Source organism: Equus asinus, chromosome 2, assembly GCF_041296235.1.
Source record: "Equus asinus isolate D_3611 breed Donkey chromosome 2, EquAss-T2T_v2, whole genome shotgun sequence".
NCBI lineage: Eukaryota > Metazoa > Chordata > Mammalia > Perissodactyla > Equidae > Equus > Equus asinus.
In genome coordinates, this window is record NC_091791.1 from 112,421,081 (window position 1) to 112,432,947 (window position 11,867).

The 11,867-nt window shown below is 39.8% G+C and overlaps 1 protein-coding gene across 1 annotated transcript in view; it reads right to left on the reverse strand.

Annotated features, from left to right (window-relative positions):
* CERS3 (ceramide synthase 3) overlaps nucleotides 1-6,684 on the reverse strand; it is a 104,346-nt gene extending 97,662 nt beyond the window's left edge. The window contains exon 1 of the mRNA XM_044762858.2: nucleotides 6,547-6,684. The gene's annotated coding sequence lies outside the window, so the exon portion shown is untranslated. The remainder of the gene's footprint in view (nucleotides 1-6,546) is intronic.
* Nucleotides 6,685-11,867: the final 5,183 nt, after the last annotated feature.

Genomic DNA, 11,867 nt, shown 5'->3' on the forward strand with positions numbered 1-11,867 from the left:
TGCTTAACAAATATATTTATTGAAGTACAGCATACAAATAGCAAAGTAAGAAATGACAAAAGGGAACACATTTGTGTTATAATCATCAGCCAGATCAAGAAACAGAATATTACCTGCCCCCCAATACCCCCTCCCAGTCGCTGCCCCACCTTCCCCAACTATCCTATCCTATCTTCTAACACCGTGGGTTAATGTTACCTGCTCTTGAACTGTATAAAAATGGAATCATACTGCATGCATTCCTTTGCATCTGGATTCTCTCCCTAACATTTATGACTGAGATGCATCCAGGCTGATGCATGTAACATTAGCTGATGCATTGTCATTGGTGTTTAGTATTCCATGATATGACTATAACACAATCTATTTTTCCATTCTACTGTTGATGGAAATTTGGGTTGTTGTGAGTCTGGGGCTACAACAAATAATGCTGCTATCTATGAACATTCTTGAACATGTCTTTTGGTAAACATATGTGCATTTCTGTAGGGCATATACATAGCAGTGGAAAAGCTAGGCCACAAGGCATATGTACACTCAGGTTTAATAAATACTGTTGAACAGTTTTCCAAAGCTGCTGTGCCAATTTACACTCCTCCGTCAGTGTATGAGAGTTCCCACTGTTTCACATCCTCGTCTACACTTCTATCATCTGTCTTTTAAATTTTAGCCTCTCTGGTAGGCGAGTAGCAGCACTTTGTTGTGGTTTTAATTTGCATTCCCCTAATGGCTAATAGGGTTGAGCATATGCCATGTTTCTTGGCCATTTGAATAGGCTTTTCTGTGGAGTACTTGTTCAAATCTCTTGCCCATTTTTCTATTGTATTGGCCTATCTTTTTAGAGGGACTTGTTTATTTGTTCTGGATATGACTCCTTGTTGGTCATACGTATGGCGAACATCTCCTCCCCCTCTGCAGCTTGTCTTTTACTCTTTTAATGGTATGCTTTGATAGAAAGTTCTTAGTTTTAATATAGTCCAATTTATAGAGCTTTCTCATTATATTAGTACTTTTTTTTAAAGAAATTACTGCCTACCCTAAGATCATGAACATATTCTGTTTTATCATCTAGAATAATGCTGTCCAATAGAAAAATATGAGAGCCAAATACGTAATGCAAAATTTTCTAGTAGCTACATATTAAAAAGCAAAAAGAAACAGTGAAATTAATTTTAGTAATATATTTTATTTAACCCAATATATCCCAAATATTATCATTTCAACATGTGATCAATATAAAAATTGTTAATGAGATATTTTGAATTCTTTCTCTATAGCATATTTTTGAAATCTGGTGTGTGTTTTACATTTAGAACATATCTCTAATTGACCAGCACATTTCAGGGACTCAGTAGCCACATGTGGCTAGTACTACCACATTGGAGAGTGTAGATCTAGAAGTTATATTGTTTCACCTGTCACATCCATATTAACATTTAGATCTGTATAAATTTGAGGTTATAATCAAGATTCATTTTTTCCCATATGGATATTCAAATGGCTATCCTTTCCTTAGAGTATCAACACTGCCATAAACCAAGGGTCCAAATATGTGGAGGTTTATTTCTGGAATCTCTAGTGCATTCTATTGGTCTACTATGCTTTTGGCTTTAGTTTTTTTTTTTTTTAAGTTCCCTAGTTGATTTTTATTTTGAGCGAGTATTGAGAACCACTATCAGTGGGTCACAAAATTAATTAGTAGGTCATGACCAGAAATTTTATAGAGTTGAATGGAATTGAAGAGAAAACATCCATATGCATCAAGTATTGTTTTGTGAAACTTTTATTTCAGTTAAGGTGTGTGTGTGTTCTAAGTTGAGAACTAGAAAGTATTTTTTGCCATCAGTGATAGTCAAAAAAACTTTGAAAAACACTGCAATAGTATCATCTTTGGAACAATTACTTAGGATCAACCAACTTGCATATTATTTTACAGTCATCATCTAGAAATGTTCTGCAGTTTTACTCTTCCACAACTGGTTATAGACCAGAACCCCACACAAAGCAGATCTCCACTGGAAACAAGTGAGGGAAGGCCAATTAAAGCCAATGAAACAGGAAGAGACATTACGAGACCCTGTAACTTTGACCCAAAGTAGAATATGATAATAAGCCTGTGATGTGAACATTACAAGTGAAAATTGCTAATCTGCACAATTTGACTTTTGTTCAGCATCAGCATATCCTATGTTTTTAACATTTTAATCGGATATCAAACAAGAAAACAAAATTTGAGGGGAAGAAATTGAAGTCAATTTAGTTATTAAACGATGTCAAGTAATCTTCATTATTGAAGAAAATGCTCTCAGAATTTTTGCTTAAATCTTGAAATGATTACTTTATTGTTCAGCCTGTGTCAAGATCAATCTAATCAACAAATATTTATTGACTATCTGCTAAGGAATCAAATCTGGCAAAGGAATCAAAATAAAAGAAATAGACCTTCTTCTTGCATACAAGTACTCTATAGAGAATAAATAGATTATGGCATATGATTTTTCCTCACTAAATACTTCATTTTAGAACATGGATGCAATAAATAAAAATGATTTCAAGCCCCTTAATGTAATATTTTATCTCTTAAAATAACCTAAACATGTGCCTTAGCTGTGAAATTTACAGTTTTCAATTAATGAGAAATGTATTTGGTGATCATTTCATAATATATACAAATATTGAATCATTATGTAACACCTGAAGCTAATATAATGTTATATGTCAATTATACCTCAATTTAAAAAAAACAAAAACAAAAAAACTGGGGCCAGTCCCGTGGCTGAGTGGTTAAGTTTGTGCACTCTGCTTCGGCGGCCAAGGGTTTCGCCAGTTCGAATCCTGGGCGCGGACATGGCACCACTCATCAAGCCATGCTGAAGCGGCATCCCACATGCCACAACTAGAAGGACTCACAACTAAGAATATACAACTAAGCACCGGGGGGCTTTGGGGAGAAAAAGGAAAAATAAAATCTTAAAAAAAAAAAATGCTTCCACTTCTCCCTTCTCCGGTCCCTGTGACCATGTAACACATGTCCGAGAAGGCATAGCTACGAGATGGAAGAAGGCGGCACAGTCTGTGACAGGAGAAGAAATAAACCTTTGTTGCACACACACAAAAAGTATGTATCTTTTGGTTTTGTTTTTCCTTGTGCATATGCACATGATGTGTGTGTGTGGTGTGCGTACCAACCCTGAACAGACGGATTTGGAAATTTTGGTTAAATATCTTAGTTTCCTGGTATTTCCTAGAGATATCATTGAGGAAACAATAAAAAGGAAACTTTCCATTGATTTGGAACTTCTGTACTGTAACAGCTATGCGTTAGGCCTCCGGTCTGTTTGGTTTACTCTCCTTAAGAATGCAGCACAAACCCACTCCAAAGACTTTCCAGTGACCAAATGGGGAAAAAAAAAAATAAAGAAGAAGTGGTTATTAAAACAAACCAAAACCTTTAACTTTGTATTTGAGCAGCATGTGGACACTCACAGCCTAAGAAATCTTAAATTTTCATACTTGGGAAAGGTGAAGTGTGTCTCAAGGTCAAGTCTCCTTCCCACTAGGGCTATCTTCCATTTGTTAATGGGCTTCCTCAGACATTAAGGTATGATAATAATGAAATTTGGAAATAATTCAACTTTTAAAAACACAGTGATGGCTGAAGTCCATTTGCAATCGAACATCTGTCAACCATCCACAACCTCTGTGGAGAATTTTGGCGGTGACAGTGTTGTAAAAGGTCAAAGATTCTTAATCTCTCTGTTCACTTGCCATCTGAGGTTTTTATACCTAAGTCCTAATTTATTTTAATTAGGCTTTTAGCTTAGTTTATGTTTTCAGCACTTAAAGTCCCCACTATAAGACACAATCTTAAAGCAACATATATAGTATGACCCATAAAATGATGAGATTGATTGTTACACAGCACTTAGAAAAATACCTCCTTCTGTTTTAGAATGTCTTCTTTCATTGTGCCAATTTTCCGTTCTGTCTAGGGCTGACACAAAGATTTCTTCAATCACTCCAGGTCCACCAAGTAAATAAAATTAGAAATTCAGGCTGTGTCAGACCAATAAGTCAGTGTACTGGATGTACAGGTGTTTCCAGGGAAAGGAAGAATACAGTTGCATTTGATTCCAGTGGGAGCTTTCCCGTGTTCCCCTCCTTTCTTTCTGCTATGATCTGTAGTCCCTTGGGATTCAAAGCTAGGGACAGATTACCAAAACACCATTCTTGATGCCAACTTGCCTACTGGATAAACCTGACTGCTGGCTTTTAGCTAGTAAATAAGTCAATCACTCTAATCTCAAATCCATCTTTATAAACGCGTATTATCTCCAGTTCAATCTTTGTACTACATCCCCAAATTCACACTGGGGAGGCCTTAGAAAGCCCAGTGCTGATGTGTTGATGGGCTGGGGCCCAAGGTGAATGAATGGTTGCCACACTGCACTCTGTTCCATGAGATTTTGGAGCCAGACCCTCCTCCCATGTGCACTGTGCTGGCAATGCTTCTGCTGTGGCTTTGGGAGCCCAGGAAACAGACGAACTCTGTGTGTGTGTGTGTGTATGAATACACACATAAAAACATATCTTTCCTGACCTGTAACTCTGCAATGATTAGCGCAACAAACTAACTTTTGAAAAAGAAATATCTGGTGTTTTCCCTTTTTGTCTGATTTTACTCTGCTTTGGAGGACTCTCAGCAAAGGATGTTTACAACCCTGCTTCTGAGGCTACATCAAAGCTGGATCAGCTCCGCCGTGAAGGATCGCAATAACCACAATGCGATTATCAAAGAAAGTCAGTCACTCTATGACATAAGAAATAAGCACCAGTCAGCTCCCTGAGGGCAGGGTCTTGCCTCCCTTGTTCACTGCTGATACCCCCACGCCCAGAACAGGATCCAGCACACCGAAGCATCAGCAAATAACTGGAGAAATTAATATGATTTGTGGAAAGCCTACCATTTGTCAGTCATGCAGAAGGCACTTTGTACACTTTATCTTTCTATTCCTTATAACAAACAACCCTGTGTGATGGATGTTATAATAATTAGCTTATAAATAAAGAAACTGGGATTTGAAGAATTTCACTGACTTGCCTAGGTCACATAAATAGTAAACAGGAAGCAAGGATTCAAATCTAGATCTGCCTGCCTTTCTAGCCCATGTTCCATCTATCACACCATGCCTTCACCCAACAGGACAAGCAAATTATAGACTGACTTTTGGTCTTCTGCTATAAAATACCAAGTCAGCATATTCGCATTTTATCATGGGTTCAGAAATTCATCCACACAACAAGGACTCTGTGAAAAGGTGGTGGAATAGGATAGTCTCCAATCTTACATACCACTGTGTGCAGAAAGGCAACAGAGTTCCGGCTTTCTCACTTCCCCGCCATGCCACTATAAGTCTTGCTAAGCCTAAATTTCGTCCTCTGAAAACTGCATAATATGAGTCCTATCTCATTAAATGCACATAAGCACAGCAAGGACTCAATAAATGTAGATTATTATTAAGCCAAAGTTATCCTCAAACTTATATAAATTGATTGGATCGCTTTTAGAAAAGGCAAAAATATTTTTAATGCGAAGACTATATAATTATTATCTGTATGAACACATGCCTATTTTCCCCTTAAAGAATTTGTCCCTTTGTCCAGCAATTCTACTGATGAAATTTTAAGTGTAAATCGCTTTTTAAAAAAAGAGAGAAGAACGAAAAGGTGCTATTTAAATCTGAACTGTCACTCATAGTATAGAAGGCACTTGAGCATTGTGGATTAATGCATAAATTAATATTCATCATCTGGTGAGTCCCCAAAATTTCTTTCCCTTGCACTGTGTAAGGCTTTTCTGGAAATAAAAGTGCTTAAGAGAACATCCTCACTAAACATGTGCTTGGGTTAGAAAAAATAAAGTTTTGCTTTGTTTTGTTTCTCTGTACAAGGCTGGCAGTTTTAGAACTAATCAGCTAACGTTTCCTGGACATGACATTGAGAGTATCTTCCTCAAGATAGAATCAGCTTAGAAAAGTTTGCCCTGTGTGGTGACCAAGTTCTGCCTTGTTCCAACTTTAAGACATTCTGAAATGGTCTGAAACGGCCTTTGCCATGCCGCCTGGAGATCTGGGGTCACCCTTTTCATTTCACCTTGAGTCAAAGCTTTTCTAAGAAACCAAGCTATGCCACCTGAGCATTCGGCTCATGTGATTTCACTCTCTGAAGAATTATTCCTATCCTTGCAATGAATCAGTTTAAACTTGCCAAAGAGCAAGGGGCACAGGACAGAGGTGGAAGTTTGGACTCAACATTAACTCTCGACTACTGAAGACTTCTTGAAGTAAAGTTCATGGAGCAAAGGGCTTCAGAGCCCTCTCTTCTGTGTCTCTCCCAGAGCACCAGGCCAAAAACGAGCATTTTGATCATTCTCTCTCTCTCTCTCTCTCACAAACACACACACACACACACACACACACACACAGAGTCAAAGCCGACTTGGTTTTGAAAGTTCTCAAGTAGTAACATCAACGAAACGGTGCCTACCTTTCTGAAACTTCAGTCCACAAAAGATGCCCCTTGCTTGTGAAGAGCAGTCACAGCCAGATCTCCAGCGTTCCAGCCAGCTTTCTTCTCATCAGAGAGCAACACACCTCATCTCTGTGTAAGCTCTGAAATTCTTTCAGAGATCCACCCTCTAAAGTTGCTAGTCAAGATTTCTGACTGAGGGCAATCAGTGAGGCGAGGCAAAGCTACTGGATAGCACCTTCAGGTTCTTCCTGATGGGATGTTTCCTGTTTCACCACTTGGAGAGGAGAAAACTGGAATTGTCAGACATGGAATTATAAATGCATTAATTGCCTCATTGTCGTTGCATTTTGTTGTACACAGTCATTAGGCAACTACTGAACAGGATGGTCTTTCTGTTTGTTTTAAAAGGAAGGGGTTTTTGCAGGGAGAGAAACCCGAAACACTGTCGACAACACTGCACTATCACCTGAGCTGGTTTGACAGCTATAGTACTCTCCACAAGCCTGCGAATACTGCCAGGGCTTTTTGCCAGCTAAATCACCACCACTACCACCACCACACCACCACGAAACTCATCCACAAGGACCATCAGTCCACAGAAATGTGATTTCTCTGCCTCTTTCCTAGCAATTGAAGAAAACCATTTTGAACTATAGAACAACCAAAAAATAGAATAATCTGGCCATCTTGTCTTTTAGAATAGTCAGATGTAATTCACTTTGTCTTCATTTGTGTCAGCTTCAAAGAACAACCATTACAGACAACGAAAGACAAACCTATTAGCAGCAGGACATACACGTTGTTTGTCTCTGTCTGCTTGAGGCATTTCAATTTCAGAAGCAAGCCATGCCTACGTTTTATAGAGTTTATTTGAGATTTTGGACCTTTGGGAGCCATTTTCACTTTCTCTCGTATGAAGATGAAACAACTCCAGGTGTGGACTATTTAAGGGTGCTTCGACAAGTAAGAAAGCTTCAACAAGTTGATTCATGTACCCTTCCTAAGCCGAGTCTTGCCTCCCAGGAGGTCCAGGGACACCACCTACTCTGAAAGCCTGATTCACAGCTCTCATTGGCTGCCTTCACCTGCCGAAAGACAGCTTTCTTCTTCTGTCAGCTAAGATGACAGCAACTTAAAAACTGACTGCAGGCAGAGAAGGGGAGACGCCAGTTTCAAATTCTTTGAAACTCCACAGTTTCTCAAATTTCACTAATGAATTTAGTTCAAAGGAAGAGGATTGGTAAAGGCCCTTTCACTTGGCACTTGCTCACTCAATTCTCTCTCGCACTTTTTTTTTCTTAATAAATTCATAAATTTTAAAACTCATCTGGGAGGAGGGCTGAACTTCCAGCAGAGCAGTCACTAAATGTGGCAGGTTGCGGGTTCAGGCCCTCATCATTTCCTGCCGGGAGACTACTGAAGAAGTCTTGCCTGGTCTTCCTGATCCCAGACTGGCCATTTCTAGTCCATCCTCCTCCAACTGCCACCTGATTTATCTTCCTAATTAAAATTTTTTTTTTCCCTATCATGTCTCTCTCCCCTGCTGATAAAGCTCCACCAGCCACCTTTTTCCTGTAGGACTCCTTAGCAGGAGAGACGGCCTGGTGGCAACCTACTCCTCCAGAATCTCCTTTTACCCCTTCCCTCTACTTTCCAGGCAAAATGAACAGGGAGCCCCCATGCCCTTCCATGGGCTGCTCTCTGCCTCCTCTGCTGAATGAAAGTCTGACTCCCCTGCCAAGTCGCCCAACTCTCAGCCATCCCTCTTCTGTGTTTATACCTACGTTCTAACACTCCATTATTCTAACTTAACTGGTTTTGTGTCTGCTTCCCCACTATACTGGGAATTCTTCTGGGACATACCTTAGTCATCTTTATATCCCTGGAGCTTAACATAGTGCCTAGCTGTTCAACACTTGTTAAACAATTAACATCCAAAATCATGAGCATCCAACGCTCATTTCCACTCCAATGACATCTGGGTAAGAGAATACTTCTGAACTCTATTCTAGATTCCCTTTCTCAGAATTAAGCCAAAAGAGTAATATAGAGCCATATTTTTTGTTTTAATCACTTGTATAATTAAAAACGTCATCTGCTGATGAATGCAATATTCAAATCAAATATAAAGTATTTTTACATAGCTCAATACCTTCTCTATGATCAACAGAATCCCATTACTATCTGCTGTATTTCTTGAGTCACTGTCAAGATGGTAGTTCCTCCTTCTTCTTCAGGGACAGATGTAAAACTTAAGCTGTTGCACAACCTACGCAATGGAGGACAACAGCTAGAGGGATGGAAGTGAGGAATTCGAAGGTTTGCTACTTGTGCCTTGGGGGAGCTCTGTATTTACATGTACGCCTAGTGTGTCTGTGCACGACTCCTCTGAGGACGATACATAAACACAAATACAGTTCTTTTGAGGACTCCTAAGGTAATGCCTTTCTTTTACTCTTTCTCATTTTCACCTCAGGATAAATTTATCAGTTCATTGCTTAACAGGAAAGAGAGAACTCTGGGAAGCATAATAGAGGAAGATGCACGCGTGGCTGTCATTTCTTCCAGGGAATACTTAATGATTTCATTTTATGAGAAAACGTTATGAGTGCGTTAAGACATTACATCAGTTTTATATTTTGAATCCTCATTAATAGATATTATCATTTATGAAAGTCAATGATTCATTGCATTTTAAAAAGTGAACATCACACCTCTGACAATTGAATGCAGGCAATGAAGCCTGATATTAATGGAAAGGTTTCCTGGGGAAGAATAGGGGGTGCATTACAAAACTGATGAGTTTTTACATACAAAGCAAGCTTGTGACTAAATGTTACTAAAGTGAGTAAGTGTGTAAAACACCTGCTGAGTAAAATACGGGAGGGGAGTAAGAGCAGTGTGGACCTGAGGCAAACCCAATCAAGATTCTGGAGGGCCACCAAGAACTCACAAGAGGAAAACAGAGTAAGCAGGACACTGGAAAACAGACTCTGGGCCCCCGCAGGGAGCACAGAACCAGACACTGAGCCCAAAGCTCCGCTCGCCAGGAGCAAAGGGGGTGGCACTGTCCAGCGTGTAGACATGGAGGAAAGGGAGGTGGGGCGACTTCCGACACCCCAGGTTGCATGTTATGTTTTGAACCAATCCTTAACCTAATTTTCTAGAGAAGAAAAGGTAAGTTTGGCAGAATTGACCTGCTCTTCCCTCAAAGAAGAGAATCCCCTCTAAGAAATGCAATGAACATAGTTTTGGCCATATGGATCTTAACCTAACCAGTCCAATTTTCTGAACTTTTATTATCAACAAACTCTGTTTTTCGGTAATTTTTCACCTTGTCAGTTTTACACACCTTTTGAATGCAAAGGTTTGCTCACAGATAGAAATGTTAAGTCAAAATGCCACCAAACTGTACTCTTTGAATAGGTGTGTGGGAAAACTCCCATGGCATATAATGAAACAAGCAAATGTCTTCACAAATGCCTGGACCAAATTCAATTGAATTTGAAGACTACATCTTATCGACATAAAATAGTCCCCCCAATGATTTGCCTGAATCCCCACCATGGATTATAGATGATGAGACCTGAATTGCATCTGTCTTAGCCTCGAACCCAGGTTCCACACTTTCCCTGGCTCAGAGTTGCAAGGGTCCCCGGCAGATCATTTGAGAAGCTCTTGTGAGACAGTGAGAAAACTGATGAGATCATGAGAACTGATGGTCATACATTCATACTTGAGCTCCTTCCTTGCTCCAAACCCCATCGCCTCTCTTGCTCTGTGTTTCCCTGTGTGTCGTCTCACTTGACCTCTTATTTACTTGTTTATTGTCTGTCTCCCCCATTAAAATGCCAGCTCCAGGAGGGCTGGGGTTTTTGCCTGCCTTGTTCACTGCTGATTCCTCAGGAGCCAGAACAGTTCTTGGCACAGAGAGTGACACTCAGTACTGAGAGAGGACATTTAGTTATTTAGTTAGTTACAATCGTGTCTTCCTCTCTACCACAACAGGCAGTTACTTTTTCAAAGGTAATTCACTGACGTTTTTCAGGACGGCAAGTTGGTATTGTATGTGAAGAAAGCCAGTTGTACTTTGAGTTTGTTGGGAAGAGGGGAGGTTTTCCCCTTGAAGACTTAAGTGTGTCACATACTGAGTGCCTGAAGCAGAGGATTTTTAGAATCCATCTGGCAGGTAGTCTGGGAAGGCTATGGAGCTGTACGCCAGTCAGAGCCCACACTGTCATGTGAGCTGGCTCTCAACAGCCTCTCGGTTCACTGCCCCCACTCAGGGCCAGCCAGAAGGTCTGTGCATACAGCCCCTGGCCATAGCAGTGGCCAGTTTTTGTTCTTAAACCTGAGACCCACTCTGTGCTCACTATGTGATCTTATTCTATTGGCTGTGTGATTCCGGACAAGTCACTTACCCTCTCAGTCCCTCAGATTTCTCAAGTGCAAAATGAGGAAAATAATAGCAATACCTTATAGAGTTGTAAAAACATTAAATGAGTTAATATATACAAAAGCACTTAGGACAGTACCTGTCATGTAGTAAGCACTCTGTGAATGTTAGCTATGATTATGATTACAATTATTATTAATTTATTTAATCTGTAGGCTTTATTCCTATGTTACTTTTTAACAGGCTTTATTTCATACATATACACTAGTTCTCCAATTAAATCTTGAGTACAAGGACTGTGTGGAGTCTCCAAGTAGCACCCATCACCATTCTCTGAACATTGTATTTATTCATTAACTCATTCTGCAAGTATTTATTGGGTTCATACCATGTGCCAGGCACATGGTATCTTTTGAAGGAGCTAAGGAACTTAAGAATAAAAATATAGCTTGGCTGCCAAAACTGATATGGACACACACTCATGCAGATGAGCAAAAGTGTTCATAAACCTATTATCCAGAGCGCAGAGGGAAATCTACATGTGTGTATGCAGGGTGAGTATATTTATATGCTCTACACAGGTACAAACTGGGGCCATAGAGGAAATGGATTCCCAAACATTGACTATTTCATATACCACATGCATGCAAGCAGAAGCCATGGATTTCAAATGAGGAGGTATGACTACATAATACAGCATCAAGAAACAGACAAAAGTGGGCAGATAAGTTTTCATCCTTAAAATCACCAATCTCATGATGTCTCAGTCTGTGACGGTAGAACTTGGCAACTTCAACATCTGTGCTCCCTTTATCCAACATCATGCTGGGCATCTAAATAAATACCCCATGTGCTGTGAATGGACCTGTATGAATTGCACCAGCACTACATAGGTAGGAAGAAATAGGAGGTAAGAGGGAGATGAGTGTTTGAATAAATA